The sequence below is a fragment of the Lycorma delicatula genome, chromosome 6 (genome assembly GCF_047948215.1).
Source record: "Lycorma delicatula isolate Av1 chromosome 6, ASM4794821v1, whole genome shotgun sequence".
Taxonomy (NCBI): domain Eukaryota; kingdom Metazoa; phylum Arthropoda; class Insecta; order Hemiptera; family Fulgoridae; genus Lycorma; species Lycorma delicatula.
Genome location: NC_134460.1, coordinates 64,080,493 through 64,104,252, shown reverse-complemented (window position 1 = coordinate 64,104,252; position 23,760 = coordinate 64,080,493). Strand labels below are relative to the sequence as shown.

The 23,760-nt window shown below is 24.5% G+C and overlaps 1 protein-coding gene across 4 annotated transcripts in view; it reads right to left on the bottom strand.

Moving 5' to 3' along the window:
* The window catches only part of dpp (decapentaplegic morphogen), a 96,723-nt gene that overhangs the window by 21,592 nt on the left and 51,371 nt on the right, over window positions 1–23,760 (bottom strand). Inside the window, exon 1 of one of the 4 annotated variants that reach the window (XM_075369954.1) lies at window positions 18,595–18,734. The exons of 1 other annotated variant lie outside the window; for it this stretch is intronic. The gene's annotated coding sequence lies outside the window, so the exon portion shown is untranslated. Of the gene's footprint in view, window positions 1–5,334; window positions 5,357–7,001; window positions 7,210–18,594; window positions 18,735–23,760 lie in introns of those variants that run through there. 2 more of the 4 variants (XM_075369953.1, XM_075369955.1) reach the window with 2 other exon arrangements.

Genomic DNA, 23,760 nt, shown 5'->3' with positions numbered 1-23,760 from the left:
TATAAATTTTAATTCTTGTAAGGTCAAAAAGTAGTCAAAGATATTAACTTCTTTAGTTTTTCTTCCGTATTTGAAAAATATTCAACAGTGATATTATATAGCAAAGATTAACTAAAAATTGATAAGGAACAAAACAAGAATGTTACAGTTATGAAGTATGTTAAAAAATAGAAACTCAAGATAATTAACTTGACTGATTCAGATAGTTTTACTAATGCTTCATGTATTTACGTTTATTTTATTTTAATAGGTTATGTGAATCGATTAGTAGAATTTGTGTAATTTAGTTCTTAAAAGCGCTTTAATTTATTATAAAATTTTTAATTATCTATAAATTGCTTTTTTTAAATTGTATTTATTTTGATTGTTATAAACATTAGAACATTTTTTTATGTTTTTAATATTCTCTATTGTGCAAGTTATAAAAATTAAAACTTCAAAGACTTTCATTAATTTGTTTTGAATAAATTATCCATAACTATGCAAACAGTAGTGGGAAAAGTAATAGAGGAGGTAATATATCCTATACTAACATACGTGGCACTATAATAACCAGGATTTGTTTTGTATTGTCAGATTATATAAATAATTTTGAATAAAATTTTAATAACTAACTGTTTATTGAGAAAATAAACAACATAACAAGACGTTCAAATTATTTCATTTATATATTGTACTTCATTGTATTAGCGCTGATTAATATCGAACAATAAATAATCGATAGTTCATTTAGAAACTTAACGACGATAATAACAACAAATAGGTTGAATAAAAAGGCGATAAACAAGTAAAAGTAATCAATCGATAAAAATAAACAATCGATAAATAGAACACACCTTCCGGTTCCTCGATTGCTAACTTATAGCCTATCAGCTTGTATTTAATCATTATGTATAATAAATGAATAACGCAGGTGGTAAAGTCAATTCTAATATTCTTTATTGTTTGAAAGCCTTCAGGTTATTGTCACTAGAAAAAAGAAGCGTTCTAATTTGTTCAGTATACATGCTGAATTAAACTAAAATCATACAATAGATATCACTTTCTATTAAAATTGATTAAATCGAAGAATATGTGAACGCGAAATCGTCTGCCTTATAAAATATAGCAGACTACTCAATTTATTACATCTATTATTGTTTCCTCAATTAAAACATTCGAAGAAAGGAAAAGAAAACAAATTATGTCTATTCTATTTTTTTTCTTGAATACAGTACGGTTAGAAAGTACGTACCATAAGAAACAAGCTACGTATAAAACAAGGTTCGAGATTTTAATTTCACGGATGATAAATCTAGTTCTCATATACACCACATTTTGCAACGAATATTAATTTTATGAGGCCGTTATTGAGCTTTAAAAATCCTAACCAAAATAGAATTCATTTAACTCGTTACTATGGTGATATAATCGCAATTTTCTCTCTTTTGCTGTTTATTATTTTCGCATAGGCTACTCTATAACCCATTCCTAACGATTTTTTTTTATTTAACCAATCACTATATAACTTTCAATTACTATTTCAAAACACCGTTTTTATTATTATTGTTATTGTAAACTATTATTTTTATAGAATAAAGTTATTGATTAATACACATAGTTATTTATGTCGTATGTCAGCTGTTTGTTAGATTTAATGAGTTCAAATTATTTTTCAATAATAAAAAAAATATAAGGTTTTTTTTTACCCCAAAAAATGTATTTTCTCTAGAAATATTACTCTCGAGTAGGAATCTCTACTCTAGACGGTTCAACCATTTTACCCTCTAAATATATATTGCCATTTGTTTATTTATCTTAAACGGTTATACCGATTTTCATTATTTATTAAAAAGAATTAGAGCAAAATTAAATTGAGGATTGCAGAAGTAATTTTTATAAGTAAAAAACAAAACTGTAATTTATTAAAGAAGGTACTTGAAAAGCAAATTATAAAAACTATAATACGTATTGCATAATAATAATAATACGCATTATATCGAAAAAATTTATAATTATAAAAATAGTATAATCATTAAACTATAAACAAAAAATATAATAGTACATTAAATTGAACCGTTATATATCATTTTAAGGAATAATTCGAAATTTGTTCCGATAAAAGAAAAAATAACAATGTATTGTTAATACATATATGGTTTGAATAACGATTTTTCATTAAACATTTTGAATTTTAGTAAATAAATTATTATCAGACTGCTAGTGTCCTAAAAATGATACGTTTTCACAATTGGACAGAACAATTTTTTTAATTAAAAATTATTTGTTTGTATTTGTGAAAACACTAAACAAATAAAAACTTAAATAAAAATATAAATGAGATGATTTCTGATTAATATAGCTTTTAATTTTTGACATCATATTTTTGTAATAAAAATTGGTTTGTTAAATATGTTTAGTTTTTGAACATTTTATCTATTATTTTTTTCTTTAAATGTTAAGACTTATTTTTTAACTATTAAATAAGCCGATGTGTTATGCTTGTCGGATAAAATTTGATTAAACTTTTTTATAAAATATAACTTGTTAAATGTATATATCTACAATTCAAATTATATACGTTTAAATCTTTAAATTATAATTGTTTTTATTTATAAAGAGTTAAATTTAACAACCATTAAACTTTATTTAATGGAAATTTTACAATGAATAATGACTTATTGATTAAATTATGTAATAATAGATAATTTTTTTAAAAATGTAATCAAATAAAATCTATTTAATTCAGTTTGAATTAATGTGGATTTATGTTAGGCCTATGCATTAATGTAAAAATAATAATTTTAGTTACTTTTTAGTTGTGATAACGAATTCAGATAGTTTTATATTTAAAGCACTTAAGGATAGTTAAGTAATAACTTCATTAAATCTAGATGGATTAGATTCTTTTTCATCTGTTTAAAAAAAAATATTAATATTGCCCGTTTTTAAGTTTTTTACTATACAGTTGTATTTAATCTTGATTGTTCTTTATACGCATAAGAAATTTACGTAATACAAATTAAAAAGAACAAACCATACTCATTTATTTGAATTATTCTGAATTTTACGGGTTCCGATTTTTTAACAAAACTGCACAAGAAATCCGGATATTTTTACAACGTTATAACAATCAATCAAGTAAAGTATAATTTTTACTATTAGAATTTAAAACTGAATTACTGATAATTATTTGACGTTAAAAATTCGATAATATCTTTTTTTTTCTCTTTTAACATCCGGGACCACCGTTAGATATTACTTCAGAAGATGAAATGAATGACAATTTTTGTAGCGTGTGAAAATGCCATGCCTGACCGGGGGATTCGATATTGTCTTAATAAAAGACATCGTATCGGAAAGGATACGCCCCAACCAATTAAATTTTTGTTTTGAAATTTCAACTTTCTATATAATTTACTATAATTTTTTCGAAATCGTATATAGTTCACAATAAACTTAATTTTAGCGAAATAATTATTTTTAAAGTATTAATTATTTAAGAATTATATGTCATTTAAATTTTGAAAAATCCATACTTTCATTTTTTATTTTGTAGAATGATTTTATTTTTTAAATATCCGTAGCAAAATTTTAGTACTATTTCTTAACATGAATTTTTGTTATAAAAACAAATTAAATGAAACTAAGCTAGCGTTTCTTGATTTATTCAAGAAACGAATTGTATTGCATTGTATTAAATACAATACAACAAATTGTATTATATTGTAATTTTATTGTATTAAAATGTTTTTATTCTTATGTAATGAGTATACGAGTAGAATACTAATAATCTCGTTAGCTAGCAAAATAATGTAGTATATTTTTGGTTTAAGTATTTATCATCTATTTAATTCAGTATTATGTAATGAATTTATTGTACAACTTTTTGGATAAGAATGCATTTTTACTATTTTACATTAAAATATAAATACAGTTAAAAGATTATTCAACAGATGAAAAATCGCTAAAATAACGCATTCTTCATATATACAACTAATCCGTTAGTATTAATACTGATTCAAAATATTTTAATCTACATTTTTAATTTAGGTCATGTTTTTGGAATTCTTGTCAAACAAATATAAAAATAATTATGCTATTTGTTTAAGTAAATTTATTATTTTGAATTACAAAAGTTTAACAATTATTTCAGTGTTATCAGCTCAAAGAACTAATACTTCATACTAGAAGAGTAAGTTATACTACATTCTGATTACTATTCCTTGGGATATAAGGAATGTATGTTATTACCATCATAGTAATGAAAGCTCACTATTTTGAAATGTATTTATTCATATTGATAATAACTACCGGTAACTTTGTTTTAATATAATATAAAATTCAAAAAAATGGATTTATTGAATTAAGTTCTTAATATAAACTGTATTAAGATTCGCAAAATGTTTTTAATTTTATATTCAGCGAAAACATGAATATTTTCGGAAAAGTTATCAATATAAAAAATAATAAATTTTACAAAAAACCTTAATTTTTTTTAAATATTGTAACTGTATTTTTGTATTTTTAATACATTTTTACTTGTATTTTTAATACATATTATACTATTAAGAAATATTTATATTAAAATAAATAATAAAATAGAAAGTAAGTTTTATCAAATATAGAAACTAAAATTTATTTAAAAAAAAGTACATGCATTATTAAGTGATTTCTTCTGCATATATGATTAATCGTTTGCAAGAAAAAAAACAATAAATCAATTGCAGTTAAAAGAAGTAATAACAAGTATTTTATATTATATCTTAAATGTCAGTAATTACTTTATTTTGATTCATTACAGGGGATAAGAATAACAAAAATTATTGAATAAAAATTCAACATTTATGATCTTAAGATTGGTTCTGCATTTTGATAGATACCTGGTTGTTATTGTTAAGGAGCCTTACATTTAATTTTGTTATCTTATAATGTAAAACATTGAAATATGTATAAAATTGTAATTAAAAGTTATAGGTTAATTTTCGTTAAAAATTTAATGAAGTAAAAAACTCTTCATAAGAAAAGAACTTTTTTTTTAGAAAATGTAGATTTGACTTTACGTAGATACTTGTGATTTGCTATATTAAATAAATTATTACTTTACTGTTTACATATACATACATAAAATGAATAAACATGTACAATTTTTTTTCAAAGGAGAGTTATCTTAATTAGTAAAAGTTTTTAGCTTTGATACTAATCATAAAGTACTCTACACTAGATGCAAGTACGATTATAATCGAAATAAAAAATCAAATAAAAAGAAATGGGGGGGATAAATATATATAATAATAAGAACAATAAATAAATAACAATTAAAGTAAATAAATAAATGTTATAAAAGGATGACACCGGTAACGTATAGCCAATGTACGACTCTTGAGAAAGATGGATATAGAGAAGTCTAAGCGGCGCAGGCAAACAAGTAGAGTGCGCCCCGCGCCGTGCAGTCTGCAAGATCTAAGAGAACGAGTCAGAGCCAAGCAGCGGCCAAGCAAGAAGCCTTGAAGCTTATTTTCCAATGGAATGTGGTTTTGTAAAATCCACTTGACTAAATACTCAACCGGTCTTTCCTCTTGTTATCTTGTTTTATTACCTCTAACTCTAACCGATGGATGCAAACTGCACACATACACATATACACGACACCAACACACACAAATATACATATATTAATATATGTGTAGATATACACGTAGATACGTAAATACAAAGATATACTTATGTTTTAAGTAACCTATTTTATAAACTTTAAATAAATTGAACGGATTGAATTTTATAAGACTTAAGTAGTACTTTTTTTTACTTGTAACTTGCAAGTTGAATAAAGTTAAGTTCTTTGCATACATAATTATCTTGTGTTCTGTGCCAAGCGAACTCCGTTGTTATTATTTTCAAGAATCTTGTTCAGCTCGCTTTAAGATAGTGGTGCATTCTTTTATAAACCATCGTTGATATCTCTTTTAATATGCAGTTATTATGTACGTACATTTGTTTTAATGTGAAGTAATAAATTAAGATGAAGCAATTAAAATGTTCTTTAGAATTGATTATAAAAATACGTATATATAAAAATGATATATTCGAGAAAAAAATATTTAAAAATAATTAAAGAAGGAAATCTAGATAAACGCTTAACTGTACAGTAAAATTATGCCTTTAACCTCTAATAAAATTATTTATTTTTTTTGGAATCGGCGTAAAATGTTATTTTGTATGATAAAGATTCGTAAAAGTAAAGAAGGATTAAAGATTAATAAAAATTCTCAAATTATATAGAAAGGAAAGTTTTAACCTGTTAAATGTTAATAAAAAACAAAACTATATCCAGAAAGAAGTTACAAAAATCAAATTAAATTAAAGCTATAGATCTGAATAATTATTAAAAACAAAACTATTTTTAAAATATCTAAAAGAAGATCTACAATTACATATAAAAAGAATAAAACCTTTTTTTAGGTTTATATTACTTTTTTCATTTTATCATTAAAATTTGGACTAGTATAATTTATTATAAACAAATAAAAAGTATATCGTATAAACAATACAATAACTAAATTACATTGATATTACTATATCTCATTAAAATGTAATTAAAAAAATATGACAACGACAATAACAATAGTAAATATTTATAGAAATTCTTTAATTTCAGTAATTATGAAATTATATTAGTTGTTACCGAAACTTAATTTATTATAGTTAGAATTAAATATAAGAAAAAACTAAAACTTCTAGGAAAATAAATCATTAAACTTTCCTAGAATAATGTCATGAAATAAGGCTTTAAATAACAAATAAATAATAAAAAGTAATAATTTATTAAAAAATATTTTATTGTATAGTAAAAACTATTCATCAAACTATTCTTATATTTAATATTACGGTGAAATATTTGTACAACAAATTATGTACCCTTCCCAGAAAATTTCAGTAGAATAAGTAATACGTAATTTATAAATTTAAAAAATAAACTTCTTTCACCTGTAGATAATTCTCTACGAAAAAATTTAATTTACCTCAGTGTAGCAATACGCACTTGATTTACGCCAATTAAAAAGAAAGGAAAAACAACAGTAATTAAAAGGTAACATTAGGGAACAGTTAGAACACGTGACGAAATCGTCCGAGAAACTTTTTGTAACATCACACAACACTCTTTAGACACACACTACTATGACACAATTAGTAGCACGGTTAAAACTGACTGGCGTTGTGCCTAGAGTACGCGCCCAGACCTACTGGAAGGACACGTGCGATGGCCATCTTGCATCTTCAGGTGTTTGGTGGGGGCAAACCCCCTCCCCCACTGTATAAATGCGAATTCCCCTGGTCAGGGACTACACCAGATGTTTAACACTTGGTATACTCGCCTTACTGAAAACATCAAATAGGGGTAGTTTTTCATAAAACTTATCTATAACATACTATATCATTTTGTGCAGAAAATTACAAGAACTAATGAATTTAAGGAAAAAACATATCTTTCGGTAAGTAACAAAGTAAAGGTTTTTTTTTATACATTATTTGTATAAAAAAAATAAAATAAATAAGAGAAAAGCTATGTATAAATACAATAATTAATATAATTTTTCACTTATTAAGAAACGTTTTACAGAGAATAAAATGAATTCCAATATCTAAAAAAAAATCAAGAAATGTAATTTAAAGTGCATTATTTTTGCTATTAACTTTCTCTTTTTTTTAATTACCATCTTAATTTAAAAATACAGTTAAAAACCACGAATTTAAATCTACCCTCAGAAGAACCAAATATTTCAAATGATTTTTTTTTAACTAGTGAAACTACCCAGAAAATTCATAGAAAACATAGTGTATTAAAAGTAGTTTCAATTTAAATTCAAATAATAGATTTATTTGTTTTAATAACATTTTTATTTCTTCAAACAAACGATTACAAATCCTTACATAATTATTGTACTTTCTTTTATTTTTATATCTTATTTACTTATTGTTCAATTATCTGGCTGAACACATTGTAAAGTTGCTGTGTCATTATAATAAAAAAAATTTGTTGATTAAATAATAAAATAATTTTATCAAAAATGGAGAAGGAAATCATTTGATTCTTGATAGCGAAATTATTTAGCAAGCAAATAGATATAAGGACATTAAAAATAATTAATATTATAAAATCTAGAAAAAAGTTATAATTAAAAAAAACTTTCCAAAGATTCTGTCGTTTTCGACCCTGTAGGAGCCAAACAAAAACTTTTTCATGCGTGTAAAATTAATTATCCAGCCGTATTTATAAATTCAATATTTCAAGAGGCATATATTTTTTCCGAGAAAAATTTCGTTCAAAAAACAATTCAACAGATTAAACCTAATTTTTTAATCGTATTATAATTTTATTTATTTAGTAAACAATTAAAAATTTATTTATGAAATAAATTTTTACTGTATTCTACATATTTATTTTTACAAACATTTTTCACACATCATATTTTAACTGAAATTTTTATCTCACATTTTTTAATTTCGATTTCAAGAAGGCCAATTTTAATTAATTCTAAACTTAATGTGTTTCGAGCAATTTTGATTACTTTTTTGAGTTTTAAATAATATGGCGGAAGTCAATATTCCTCTTGATATATTCAGCTATTTATAAGACATTACTAAAATCTCCAAAAGAAACACTGCGGTATAAAGCTATGATATACTCCATTAAAATTCAGACATATATTTATTAGAAATCTTTTGTTAAATAAATTATTCACTTTTCTTTCAGTATAAAACTTAATAAAATTTTATTAACGTAAAATAATTATTATATTATAATTAATAATTTAATTTTAACGGCAGCTATAATAAAATAACATTATTACTAACCGACAAAAAACAATTTTTACCTATAAATTAATTAGAACCTCAATCGATAACCACAGTTACAAAAACATGGAAAGTTAATAATTATATATGTATCGGTCCATCTATGCACTATATGACTGTGCTTTCAAAGATCGAACTAGCATTTTTATGAAATTTTATGTAGTGTGTTAGTATGTTACATTATATCATGTTCTATATGTAATCTTAATTCATATATTGATAGTTATTTCTTTATTATAATAAACTAGCTACTTACTAATGGGGTCATGTTATAAATTCAATGTCAATAAAATTAAAAACTAAAAATGTTTATTTCAACACTTTTCATAAATCTAATTTGCTTTGGTCACCTTATATAAGTTAATACGTCCATTTAAAACGAATAATTTCTTTAGAATGTAACAGGTAAACTACGTAGAAAAGAATGCAATACAAGGAAAAGATAACGACGGGTAGATAGAAAACAATAGATGAAAAAAAATCCATCCTAGAGATGGATGCACGTTTGAGTATGTGCGTGCGTACACGTATATAGATAAATTGTATACCTTGGGTTTGTCAAATATACATTAGTGTTTAAAAATTCAGTGTGTTGTAGGATTTAGGCAGAAGTGGCGATAGGGTAGATGAGGATTTTGAAGCTGCATTGTTGCAGGTGTGGTTTTGAAGGTCACCTGCCCCAAACAAAACAAGAAAAAAAAACAATTCTCAAGACACATAAACAAAGTATAGACCTTTTATTTTTTTCTCGAATTCATTTCGATACCTATCATTGGAAGACCTGAACTAAACTCTAGGTAAATATGTAACTTCTTCAAAATGCTATAAATACCGTTCTAATTTTGATTTTCTTCTTTAACTCCATAAAATTATAGTTTATTGAAAATACTGACTTCTGTTTAAAAAAAGTACGACCAAATCTATTTTGATGTAGGTTTTATGAGTATTTTTACAGGTGATTTTTGTTTAATTTGTGTTAACTTATCGTATTCAATAGATAACATTTATCTTGTAGTGGTGGCAAGAAGAGTGATGCCAAGTAGTCATATAAATAATAATATTTGTTATCTGTGCGAGCAGTTTCAGGAATAAAGGAAATAGTATTACATTAATTTTATAATAATTTATCAGATTAATTTAAATATATTATGAACTTGCATAAAAAATATTTTAAAAAATCAGCAAAGAGCCCTACTTATCTAGAAGATTTACTTACCTTTTGTCAATCATTATAACATATTTGTTATGATAATGCTTTTAATAAGTTACTACGCGATCTTTCACGGCAATATAACCGTCTCGTTCCTACAATTTTGCTCGTATGATCTGTTGTAAACAAATATTCAAACAGCTAAAAGAACTTCGGAAAAGTTTCAAGGATTGTTCTTTAAACGTTGAAACGTTTATCTTAGGAATCGTTCATTCCACGACATTAACCGCTTTTATAGGATGGGAAACAGCAAAAATTTACGCGTAGTTACACAGGAACCTTTTCTCCAAAAGAAGAAATAGTTCTTCCTTTATAATAAGCAATACCTTGGCCTTCCACGTATACAAATCAAAAAGTTTTTTTTTTTAAATGAATCAAATACTAAAAATCTATAAATAATATCGTGTGTATAATTGAATTTAAGAGTTCCAAAGATTATTTTCTACACTCTTTTTTCTCTTTTCTTGGAATCTTCAGATTAATTTGACTATATATCTTTCTGTTCTATGCATCTTTCGTATCCAACATATTTATACATCTTATACTCTCAATTATCTGTTTTGTAAATTTCCACTTATATCTTCTACATGTTTTACCTTCCACACATTTTTCTATTACCAAATTAACTAAATATAAAATCATTTTGTCTGATCTGTACATAGTAATATATTATAAAAATCCAGTCGTTATAGGATAAATTTATTTATCAGGTTTCAACCGAACCTGAATGTCTTAATATTCAATCCGCCAATCTAGTTCACTTCTTTACAAGACTGTACTAAAATTTTGTTTATTTTTTAATTCATCTTAAGATTTTTTCTTTTCAATATTTACTGACTTACCTACTCTTCAACATGTTTCTGTTACACCAAATATAAAAGGTTACTATTCTTTTCACTTTTACTGTCCGCATTGTTTATGTAATATAAATCTCTACACACCAGAAGTATATATTCAAAAATTTCTTTCTTATATTCAAATGTATATTTCAGTAAAGAAGATTTATTTTTTACACGAATGTAATCTTTTAAGATGTCATAATAATATTTTAATAGTTTTAAACAATTTTAGATGTAGTTGGCCTTACGAGTTCAATTTTTTGGTGTCTGTGTAATTATTCTATAATCAAATAATTAATAAAGCTTCAAGGAGGTGAAAAAAGTAGAATTTTTAATGTTAAAAATTTTGATAATTTAATCATAAAATTATAATTCATTTATAACAGAATTAATAAAAATAATTTTCTTTCAGTTTTAATATAAAAATAAATAAATTTTCAATTAATTTAAATTTCATTAATATTTAATTTGTCTAAAAATAATATTTTTCCAAGAAGATTTAATAAATGTATTTAATTTTTTTAAAAATAAAAATGGCAAATATATTATTTAAAAAAAATATTCCCGTTAAGAATTTTTACTAAAAGAAGTTTGAACACTTAATATTTTTTAAATCTAACATTCTGTCTGCCAGTATGGAATTTTACTATTCTGTGCAGTGATCGGTACAAAATGCTTATCACTGATAGAACTGATATGATTTTTATAGAATCTATATATGAAAAATAAAATTTGTAGCAAGAATGAAGATTGAGCTCAACACAGTTCAATACGATTTCTATTTTATTCGACAAATTTATTAGTAAACTTTAGCACATGAATGGCATTTAAATAAATAAATATAAATGTGTATAATATGTAATGTAAAACCTTATAGGACAACTAAATGTATGATTTTAAAAATTTACAAAATGTATTATATATTTTATTATCTAAATGTTTCAGATAAAACAAATTACTAACGATTATGAAAGACTATTAGATAAAAATGCGATTTCCAAAATATAGCAAATAAAATAATATCATAATGAGATTAAACTAGAGATAGATACTTTTACTTAACTGTAATTTAGTCTAAAATTATAATAATTTGTAAATAATTGCTTTCTTACAATACCTTTAATTTCTGCTCGTTAGAGATATATTACCAATTAGAGTAATTTATATACGATAATACAATTTGTTGAGGGAAATTTGTAGTTGTTGGTAAACAAAGAGCTTTTAGTTTATTTTTTCCTATTTAGCCTCCGATAAACACTGTCAGATATTACTTCAGAGGATGAATGAGGATGATATGTGTAAGTAAAGTGTACTCTTGTACAGTCTCACATCGACCATTTATGAGAAGTGTGGCTAATTAAAACCCAACCACCAAAGAACACCGATATCCGCGATCTAGTATTCAAATTACCAACTCAATCTGCAATTTTAAATATCAAATTCTTATTAATAAACTTATATTTATATTTTAATATAAATATAAATTTATAAAAGAAAATCATTTATACATAATCAGGGATAATACAGTACAACCATAATATTTAAGCTGTCAGAAAATTAACTAAACTAGATAAACAGTTTTATTAAAAAATAATGTGATATTTCACAATATTTATGGTTTTGAAAACTCAATCTGAAAAATTCAAAATCATACTATTTCAACATTTTATATTTTAATATAAAATATATTTATCATCAATGAAAATACAGTACAACATACTAAATAATGAATCTGCCTATAATTTTTTTTATTAAATTACAAAAATTGCAAATTTAAATTTTAAATAACTCCTAAATTTTCTACAATATTTTATTTTTTTATTGTTGCGTAGAACAATTTATATTTATACAAAGCTTTTTTGAACAATCAACATGCATTAAATTACTTTAAAAAGATATTATTTTTTAATATTTCATAAAAATCAAAATTAAAAATTTTAATTCTACTTTCATAAAAAAAACTCGGTTCATATAATTTGTATAAAACTCTTTTCTACAATACTTTAAAAACTTTTTTTCAATTGGCCGTCTTATTAAATTAATTTTAATTTAAGGGTATTATTGGGCAAGACAATGAAAAGTTTAATTAGTTTTGATTTTATTTAAATTAAATTGTATTTTTAACTACTTGGAACTGTCTAAATTAATATTTTTTAATATTATCATCATTAATGTATATATATATTTATACATAAAAAAATACTTCCTTTTTATTTGGTTACATAAGCGTTGACTGTTTATTTCTCAAATTTATGTCAATATATTTTGTATATTCATATTAATTTTAAGAAATTTGTAATTTTTTTTTTACCAAATCCATATATCTACTGATGATTTTTATTTAACAATTTAATTAAAAATGTTTATCAATCTTTTGTAAACGATGAGCGTTTTGTAGTTATGATTTTATTACAAATTATTAAAAAAGTTTTCAATATTTTTTCGAAGAGTTTTTTTTAACAATTATTGAGAATTAAATTCGTCATAAATAACATCCTTTATATTTGTAGATAAAAAAGAATAATTAGTGCGACCTAAAAATATGGAAATATATAAAAAGTAAATTTTAGTTGCTATTTAGTCAGTAGCTATAAAGGAGTAAATTTAAAAAAAAAAAGAAGAATTAAAACTACTAAAGAAAAATAGAAAGGAGAAAATGAAAGAAAAACAAAATAATACAAAAAAAAAACATTACTGCAAATTATTATAAACACCTTTTTAACTTATTACAAAATAAGATAAAAAAGCTTAAAAATAAAATATAATTTTCATCCTAGCTCTAATTTGTTTAGGTAGAGAGTTGAAGTGTAATCTTTAACTAACTAATGTAAGGTAGTAGTATTTTTCTTTCCGCTTGCACTGTACTTAGCTAGGTTTAAGATATTTTTGTTTTGTTGTATTTTGTAAATACAAGTAGAAATTTTTTGTGTTGCTTCCAAAGATAAAGCTTCTTATTTATTAATTCTTTTATTTTATGTTTTACTTTAGAACATATGTTTATTTTAATTAATTTCTATCTATGCCTTATGACGATCATACATCGCTCGAAATGCGTATCTAATTACATTTATTAGGTTTTTATAAACTCTTCAATAGGAAAGAGCGTTTCTCTTTCCTATTGTATTTTAATAATATATTACTGTTAGCACAAAATATTACTTCGAGAATATGCTATTTGCAATTTTGGTAGTATTAGATTCAGTGAAAAACATATTATTTTCCTAATGTGTACGTTGCAATCTGTTCAATGAAAAATAAGCAATCGCCTACACGGTCGAATGAGATATGTATATAATGACATATGTCCAGTGATATGTACGACATACAAAAATAAGGCGAAGTCTTGTACAGACAGACTCAGTTCGACCATTACAGAACTTGTGAGTAATTGAAGCCCAACCACCAAAGTACATTGGTATCCTCTGTCTAGCATTCAAATCCGTATAAAAGTAACTAACTTTTACTAGGATTTGAACCTCAGACCTTCGAATTCGAAAATCAGCTGTTAAACAACTGATTTGCGACGAATTAACCACTAAAATTTCCCCGGTGAGCTAAATTAGAATATGAATTAAAGAAATATGAAAGAGTAAAGGAAATATATAAGAAGCCTACGTATGCCTATATTAAGCATACGATATTAATATTACAAAAAATTTATATTTGCTATTCTCAGGTATAAACTGCGATAGCAACTGTACGATTATGTATATGTTATAGACAGATGACTTAAATGTGTTTGTTTGTGTGTGTGTGTGTGTAAGCGCGCTCACTTCCGAGAAAGAAAGTTAGGCCTCTACTTATATATATATATATATGTTTTTCATAATGACAAAATTATGTTCATCAGATCAGTTAATGTAAGCAAGTTTAAATTACACTGAATAAATTAGAATTTAAATTATATTACTTATAAACATATTAGTAATTAAGTAAACACCGTATTTAGGTTTAAAAAATATGTAAATTAAAAAAAAGAAAAAACAAAGAGAGAGAAAGAGTTAAAAGAAACGGTGAGAGGGAAACGAGAAACACTTTTTCTTGAATTTGCTTGCGAGAACATGCATGTTAAAAAAAATACGTGCCAGTATGTTTATGCATGTAAACTGCGTAATTTATTTTAAACAAGAAACCTAACATGACACGTGTTTATTTATGTGTACAAGGAACTTACGCGTGAAGAAGTGAAACTAACACTAGATTAAGGAGGGTTTGCTGCATACTGTTTATTTACTAAATATTTACATTTACATAAAATTTAAATTTTACAAATATTATATAAACTTTTCGTCACTCTTCATTTTTTCTCTTTTTCTTTTAATGAACGATACGTTTTTCCATTCGTTTAACAGAATTCTTTATTGTAAATAACCTTCGCATTTTATTACTTTATTCTTGATTACGTAATTTTCATTTTTGGGCACATTTAAGAGAAACAAGTTGAAAAAACCAAGAGATGTAAATTATTTTTTTATTGAACTGAGAAAAAATTTAACAATTATACGTTATTCATTAATTACGGTACAAACTTCTGTTGTATTTATTTTATAATTAAAATATTTTTAGGCTCAGAAGCAGACAGAGAAGATATTAATATTTGTTTTGCAAATTGTGTAATTGTAAAAATGGGGTTTCTTTTAAGTCGCATAGAGGAAATCTACACAGCTCTTGTTAAAAGTAATTTTAGTAATTAAAAGATCAACATTTGTCGATACTAAACTCAACTCAGTAACCGATAAATGAATATAATATGATAATTAAATTAAAATTAATTTTATGGATTCCAGAAGAATTAACAAAAGTTTAACATAAAATAACGGTTCAGAAAGGTTTAAAACCCATAATTTAATCGGTGAACTTTATTTTAACTTTAAGTTAATTTTTATTAAATATTATAACAATTATTTTTAACTGGAGATTACTAAGTATTTTTTGTTATTGTATTTTTTTGTTTTGTTTTTCGTTTTCTATTTTTTTGTTAAATTTCATGCTTATGCATAAGTATTGAAATATAAGGTAGATTATTAAAAAAGAATCCCAAGCTTGTATCTAAAATAGAACTAGGGAGCAGATTTAATTTTTAAAGTTAAATGATGATACAATGAAATGTGGAGGTAGAGCGGGTAGCGTCTAATTTTCTCGATCAAGGATAAACACTTTTTAAATTAGTCTTGTATTATAAAGTATTTAATGGAAAAAAAATTAGTTACACAAAATATTATATTATAATAAATAAGATTTAGAAATACAGAGCGCAAAGTTAGCCAGCCCCTCAGAACTTGGACAATGATCGGCTGAAATTTAATTTTACAATAAAAATCTCTTCAAAATAAACGATTTTCATAAAGATTTTTTACATCATTAAATCTTATCGAGTAGAAAAAAGATTAAAATGTAAACGGAGATACGAAAAATTGAAAACATTATCATTAGTTGATTGCGCTATCTGCTTCAGCGAATCAATTACGTGTATGATTTATTTAATTTAGATATAAGATTTGAAAAAAAAATTAAAAATATACTGCACGACTCGGTTCTTAGTATTATTACTTGTATGTAAGACAATATTAAATAATGTTTAGCCTAAACATTGTGGTTTCACTTTTTAATTTTTTTTTAATACATAAATTTGAATATTAGGTAGAAAAAAATCAAAGTAAAGCATTTTTTCATGGATGAACCTTTTAGCTTTTTCCAAAAATGGACGGTAATTATAGGTTTTTTTTTAATTTATTAAAAATCATCAACAAAAATTCCCTACTATTTCTCAGCGAACTTTCATTTACTTAATTTATTTCACTGATCTGATTCGTTTTATTCTTCGTTGAAAAGATACAGTTGACATAAAAAAATTTCTTCAGTTAAATTTATTGAACTGCTCAACAACAATAATATATATATATATATATATATATATATATATATATTATATGTAAACAGTCAATGACCGAGCGTCTGTTGCTGCTGTCAATGCATTGGTTGTATATATGTATATTTATATGGCAGTAGACCCGTTAGGGATTAACTTCGGAATGTAATTTCTTCAACAGCTGTGAAGGGAAAGGTCGGTGGGTTTCCTTTGAAGGCGCTAAGTCTGATGAGTAGGCACAGGCATGCCAACGACAGCAACAAACCGTCGTAGACAGCATGGCACCAGCCGAGCAGCCAATAACAGTTCGTGCTAGCAGACATGTCACATGGCTGAATTAAAGAAACAACCCTTCTCTTCCTAATTTAGAAGTGAATATATTTATTTAACACACGTGTTGTTCTGGTCTGGAAAAGATTACCTGACACACCTAATTTTATCTTTTATTCGATCCAACTGAATTTTAAAGGATATATATAAAACCAAATAAACAACTGTTCAAAATTTCTTACGGTATTATTTAATAAGGTTATAAATAAAGGTAAAAAAAAAATGAAAAAATCGGATTTGACAAGTACACTACACGTGTAAACTTTTCATTTATGAATAATTGAAAAAAAAAAGATGTAAAACCTGTTACCATACCTCATAAATTATTTTCTGTAATATATATTTGATAGTATTCATTAAAAATAAATATTCAACATGAAAAAAATTTAGACAAAATTTTTATAAAATGTAAAATTATTTTATTTTTAAAAAACTTTTTTATTTTCTTGTAACAGCAATAATTAAAATTAGACGTCAAAATTTAATCAGTCATTCTCCATTATACAATAAAAATCTCATCCTGTAGATTTTTGTTTAAATTTCATCGTTGATTCTTGAAATCTTGCAGACACAGATTTCATAGAAAAGTGGACACATGCGTCCAATAAAAAAAAATTACAGATTTTTCAATTGAAAACGCTTTAAACGGGTTGCCGAAATGTGTAAGTCATAAAACTAACATAAAAGAAGTATGAGTGTATTTTCACTAAAAGAGAGAAAGTAATTTTATTTAAACTCTCTTTTCTTCTTAATTTACTTAGGTTTAACTACAAAATGATCTCTTAATTTTAGACATTTTTAATTTGTGAAAATGATATTAATTGTAACCAATTAATAAATACTAATTCACTCGTAATTTATTTTAATTAATTTATGAAATATATACCCTAATTTATGCAAAAATCAAAAAGTGTAAAACTTTCAATCGATTAAAAGATAGAACTCATTTTATTACTCATTGACCATTACGAAAACGATAATAACAATAAAATTATTATACTAATAAAAGTAAAATGTAGGTAGGCTAAAAGAAAACTTCGTTGTTTTCTCCAGGTAAATATTTTTATGAGTAATTAGAAAGGAAAGAAAGAAAATTATATAAAATTTATGTTGACAACTCAGTTCTCCATCTGACGTGAATTTTGATGCTACTAGTATTAAATTGTTTTAAATGTATGTAAAACTAGATCAAAAAACTATTTTAATTTTACATACAACTTTATATGATTTTTTTTTTAATGGATGGATTAAAATCAAGAATCCCTACACAGTTTACACTATATGGCTCATTATTTCTGATTGTATAATTTCAAAATTAATTTTCATGAAAAGTATTTCAACTTCTGAAAAACTAACAGGTTTTATATCAGACCTCAGTAGACGCGTAATTACTTTAGTTTTTATTACGCTTTATTTGAAAAAAATTTTGGAACCTAAATTAACATTCGAAAGCTTTTTAAAAACTTTTATTTTTATTTGTGTCCTTATAAATACTTGAAAGAAATGTATACCTGCATTAAAATTTAATCGCTGATCTCCGTGGTGGAGTGGTAGCGTCTCGGTCTTTCATCCGGAGGTTTCGGTTTCGAATCCTCTGGTCAGGCACGATATTTTTCATACGCTACAAAATTCTATTTCCATATTCCACGCACAAGATCTTCAAGCAAAAAAAAAATTACCGTATATAATTTCTTTATTTTAAGTTTTTTGTAAGGTTATTATGTTATAAACGTATGATACACACACACTCTCTCTCTCTCTCTCTCTCAATGTGTGTGTGTGCACATTAACGATTCTCATAAACAGATGGGGAAAAAGAAATAAAAGACAAATGAGGTTGTGATCAATCATACGTTAAGGAGACAGAAAGAGGGGAGATTTTTATAGGCAAAAAAAAAATAAAAAATTGAGTTCATTACACGGTCGACTGTTTATAAGACAGGACAAATTGATTTACTAGATTGACGAATAAATAAAGAAAGGTGTATGTTTGCAGTTAATGAAAAACACGCGCATGTTCGTATTCATTCGTTACGCTTATTAAAGACATTAAACATGCGTATGCTTTCTAATTTTATTTTACGAGTTACAAACATTTTATCTAATATTTTGCACTGCAAAGACGAAGGTTAAATAATCGGTTCCACAAAACTCCATGGAACCTTTACATAAAAGGACAATAAACACTGGAATAAATTCTTAACATATAATTCTCGTAATATATATATATATATATATATTAACCTGTATATATTCTTCAACACTTGTGTTCCACTTAACATTCTGTAATAGTAATTATATAATAAATCATGTCAACCAGATTTTCTTTCGAAGTTATAATGTAAATAAAATATTTAATGCTGATAAAACATATCAGCCAATTTTGAGCCCAGTTCGCACTGCTTTACAAAGATAGCTTATCCCCATTTAAATATAAAAAATATACATATCAACTAACAGGGCATTTTTATTGTACATTGCACAGTTAATATATTTTCCATTATTCAGAAATTGTAACCGTTGAAAAAATCCCAGAAAGCTTATTTAGCTCGAAAAAATCTCGTATTAAATAATGTGACGTATTTTATAGAGTGAAAGTATCAGAGGTATTTTGTGGTTATATCAATATTCAGTGACTATCGAAGTGTTAATCGATATGATTCAAATGTATCAATAAAATAATTATCAATTCGCAACATATATATATATATACACAATTCTTTTGTGTATATATATTATATATATTTTGTGTATACTACGTTAAGTATGATTAAAAATAAAACGATCCACTCCTTTATACTTAAATAGTATTTGAACTGATAAAACATGAAAGATTAAGTTTCAAATAAGTTATTTTAAAAGAGAACAAAAATTTTTTACTATTTTATTAAATCATAACCATAATCTTACTAAGCAGAATAATTTCCTTAGATAAAAAATTACATGAAAGGATCGAGGAATCAGAAATCTGATTATACACGACACAAAACATGACAGAGATACACGTAACAAAATATGGTTTAAGAAGATATATGTATATTTTTTTGTTATTGATTCATATGATGATATTTTGGAAAGATCTCAAAATTTCCAATGCATTTCTTAACTTACATTTTAAAATAGCATTAGAAGAAAATTAGGCGTAAGTATGATGTCATTACAAAAACCAGATCACTAATGTCATCCCAAAAATAAAACGTTTTTTTCAGTCAGGAATACAAAGCAATTTAAATTTTTACTACATATTATAAATGATATGAAAATATTTCTTATTTGTTATGGATATCAAATAATAATGACTTTTTAAAAAGGCAATAAAGACTTTTTTGTCTTCATTATATATTTCATATATTACGAATTTTATTGAGATTAATAAATTAATTATTACTTTTATTTAAATAATTATTCTTTTTATTTCCTAATTTAAATACTAACATATGTAAAGAAGTATAATTGTTAAAAATGCCTTTAAAAATTTAGATTCATATTTAAATTCTAAATTTCGTAAATTTTAATTCATTTATTGTTCGCTGAATTACTATTTATCACGATTATAATATAATTTATTTAATATAATTTTTTAAATTATACGATTTTATATATCTGTATTTAAAAAAAATATAGCAAAAATAAGAATATCTTGGCCGATGATTGTAATTTGGCAAAAGAAAGCAATTCTATCCGAATACTTTAATTGATTTCATTAAAAATAGGCTTTCTATTCGACCTAAAGACTTATTCGTTAGCAGTTGGAACGATTTTAACGATTATTCTTTTATTTTTCAGGAAAATTCTTTAATTATTACAAGTTTTTTCTCTACGTACGAAGAATAATTTTTGAATAAAAAATACACAGTTTACAAAGAAAAGTTAAAATTCTTTCTAACTGGAATATTACATATTACTGTCTTAAATAATTAAAGTAAACATTTTCAATTAAAGTCCTAATCTCCTGGAAGTTAGAATAAATTTTATTTTAATGAATTTTGTATTTCTAAAACATCGAGTTCAAGATATTTTGGAAAATTTCATGACTTTCCAACAAAATTTCAGAAAATGATATAGTTCTCAATTTGACCCTTTTTTTCAAAACTTGAACCTGATTTTATATAATTTTTTTTTTAAATTAAATCTCTCTCTTCATAAAAAAGGTTAGTTTCAAATTTTTTTTTTTACTTTTTCAAGAAGTTTGTCTGATAATCCTGTTTAAATTTTTTTAAAACTATCTTTATTCTTTGCATTTTATTTCCTATATTTTTTTTTAACAATACTTGCTTTTAAGGTTCTTCAAATCTACTTGTATTAATAAGGGCACGTCTTTTTGAAGGCCTATTCATACTTTTAAATCAAACTAAAACAAACTAAAAAATTAATAAACTTAAAAATTAAGTAAAACCAACTTAAAAAATCTGCACTGTAAAATAAAGTAAAAAAAAATAATCATAACGTTTACATTCTTCAGTCAATTTCAGTTTGATTAAGTTGCACAAAGTGAAGAATTATTATTCGAAAATTATTAATAGTGGTTTGTTTTTAATCTGCCACCGATTTCTTAAAGAAGACATAAAAAAAGTAATTTAAAATTATTTTTTTTTTAGTTTTAAACGTATTTAATTTAATTATTTTTATTTTACAATATGTAAATCATCTTTGTACGTGCAATAAAAGAATTGTATGTGTTTAATAGTCCTTAGTTTTTCTACACCGCTGTAATAAACTATAAGAGCATAAGGAATTTAATTGAAATCTTTATCATAATTTAGATATCGACAATATATAGCAATTTATATTAGTAGTTAAATTTGGAGATTTATATCTACATTTCTCAATAAATAATTATTAACCTGTTCTTAAAGCGTGTACTTTCTGATGACTTTTAATGACCTGAAGGAAGTTATATTCTATTTTAATACTTGGCAAGGTCGTTTTTGCTACAATCAAAACCAGTTTATATTAAAAGAAAAGAAAAAAAAACGCTTTACAAATACAGACATTATTTTTGTTATTCTCCAAATTTCAATAGCAATAACCCTTAAACAAAATGGGCAGATTGATGGTAGTAAATCACAATAGGCGGTAGGGTGCACGCGCTTTCAACATAATTTTCTTTTTAATATTTACATTGAAAAAAATTAATATTTCCGACTCATCTGATTGTAATTATGTATCTTACATCTATCATAAGGTATTTAATTGTGAAATGATATGTATTAATATCTTATGAATATACAAAATGGCGGCTGCTTTTAATTTAACCATTTAATTATGTCATTTACGTAAGTATTTTATTAAATACGAGTAATATGTTTGTTGAAATAAACAAAACATTTTTTAACAGAATTTTTTTTTTTTTAATGATGATAAACTTTATTAAAAATAGTAAACTACGATTTCTGTGGAATTAAGTTGCATTTATTACGACGTATACGGATAGGAACGCAAATCACTAAATCCGTCCATAAATAAAACTTATAACCGTCACTAAATAAACCCATGAAACACGCCCGATTATAGAATGGTACAGCAGCAAGGGACATTGTCCAGTCCAGCGATGTGTAGGGAGAAATATTGAAAGTCCCGCCATTCTTGCGTTCCGTTCCGTACGACGTATTTTTTAAATAAATTAACTGAACGACATCGTCAATACCTTAAAAGTTTGGAAATTATTTATTAATGATTAAAGGATATTCAATTAAAAGTCGACTTAATAGAAAACCATTGTTTAGGGATATCTAATATAAAAAGAAAGAGAACAACGGTATTCTCTGAAAATCAATAAATATTATTGATTTATAAATTACAGGAAATATAAAGAAATTTTTCTGAGCAATTTGAATTTGACATGTTTTATTTTTGGAAGAAGTCTATCTACATTTAATTGATTTAAAAAAAAATCTAGATAAAAAATCTAGCGTTTGTAATTTAGATAGATAATTTTTTTTTAAATCAAGTAAATGTAGCTAGACTTCTTCCAAAAATAAAACACGTCAAATTCAAATTGCTCAGAAAAATTTCTTTATATTTCCTGTAATTTATAAATTAATAATATTTATTGATTTTCAGAGAATGCCGTTGTTCTCTTTCTTTTTATATTAGAATTGAGATTTATATTTTTTTAATGAGTGGAAATTGGAGGGAGAAACTGCCAATTGGATCAATATAATTCAATTAATTTTAAGGAAGACATTTGAATTCAAATAAATGCCATCAGTTTCTCATTTGAGATTCTTTACAATATATTCACTTAATGGGGGTTCTATCCTTCATTGATCTGGCAAAAATTCTTAATTTATAATTTAAAAAATAATAAAAAACTCGCACACGTGCGCGCGCGCACACACAGACATCAATTATTTCGAAAAATATGGCATTCAAAATTTGGAGAATTACAGATTTCAAAAAAGAAATTAGATTTCTATCGTGGTTAAAGACATAGGTAATAAGCAAACAAAACAGGAGAGCAAACACAGAATAAAGACATAAGTAATGAAAAATTATGTTAATAGAGAGAAAAATATTTAAAAAACTTAATTATTCGGAAGAACAATTTAAATTATAAAAAGAAATATCGATTCTAATAATAAATTAATGTATAAAATTCAAAATATTACAAAACAGATACAAGAATTAAATCTATTAAAAGTAAAAGCTTAATAAGTCGCAAGAGTTTATATTAA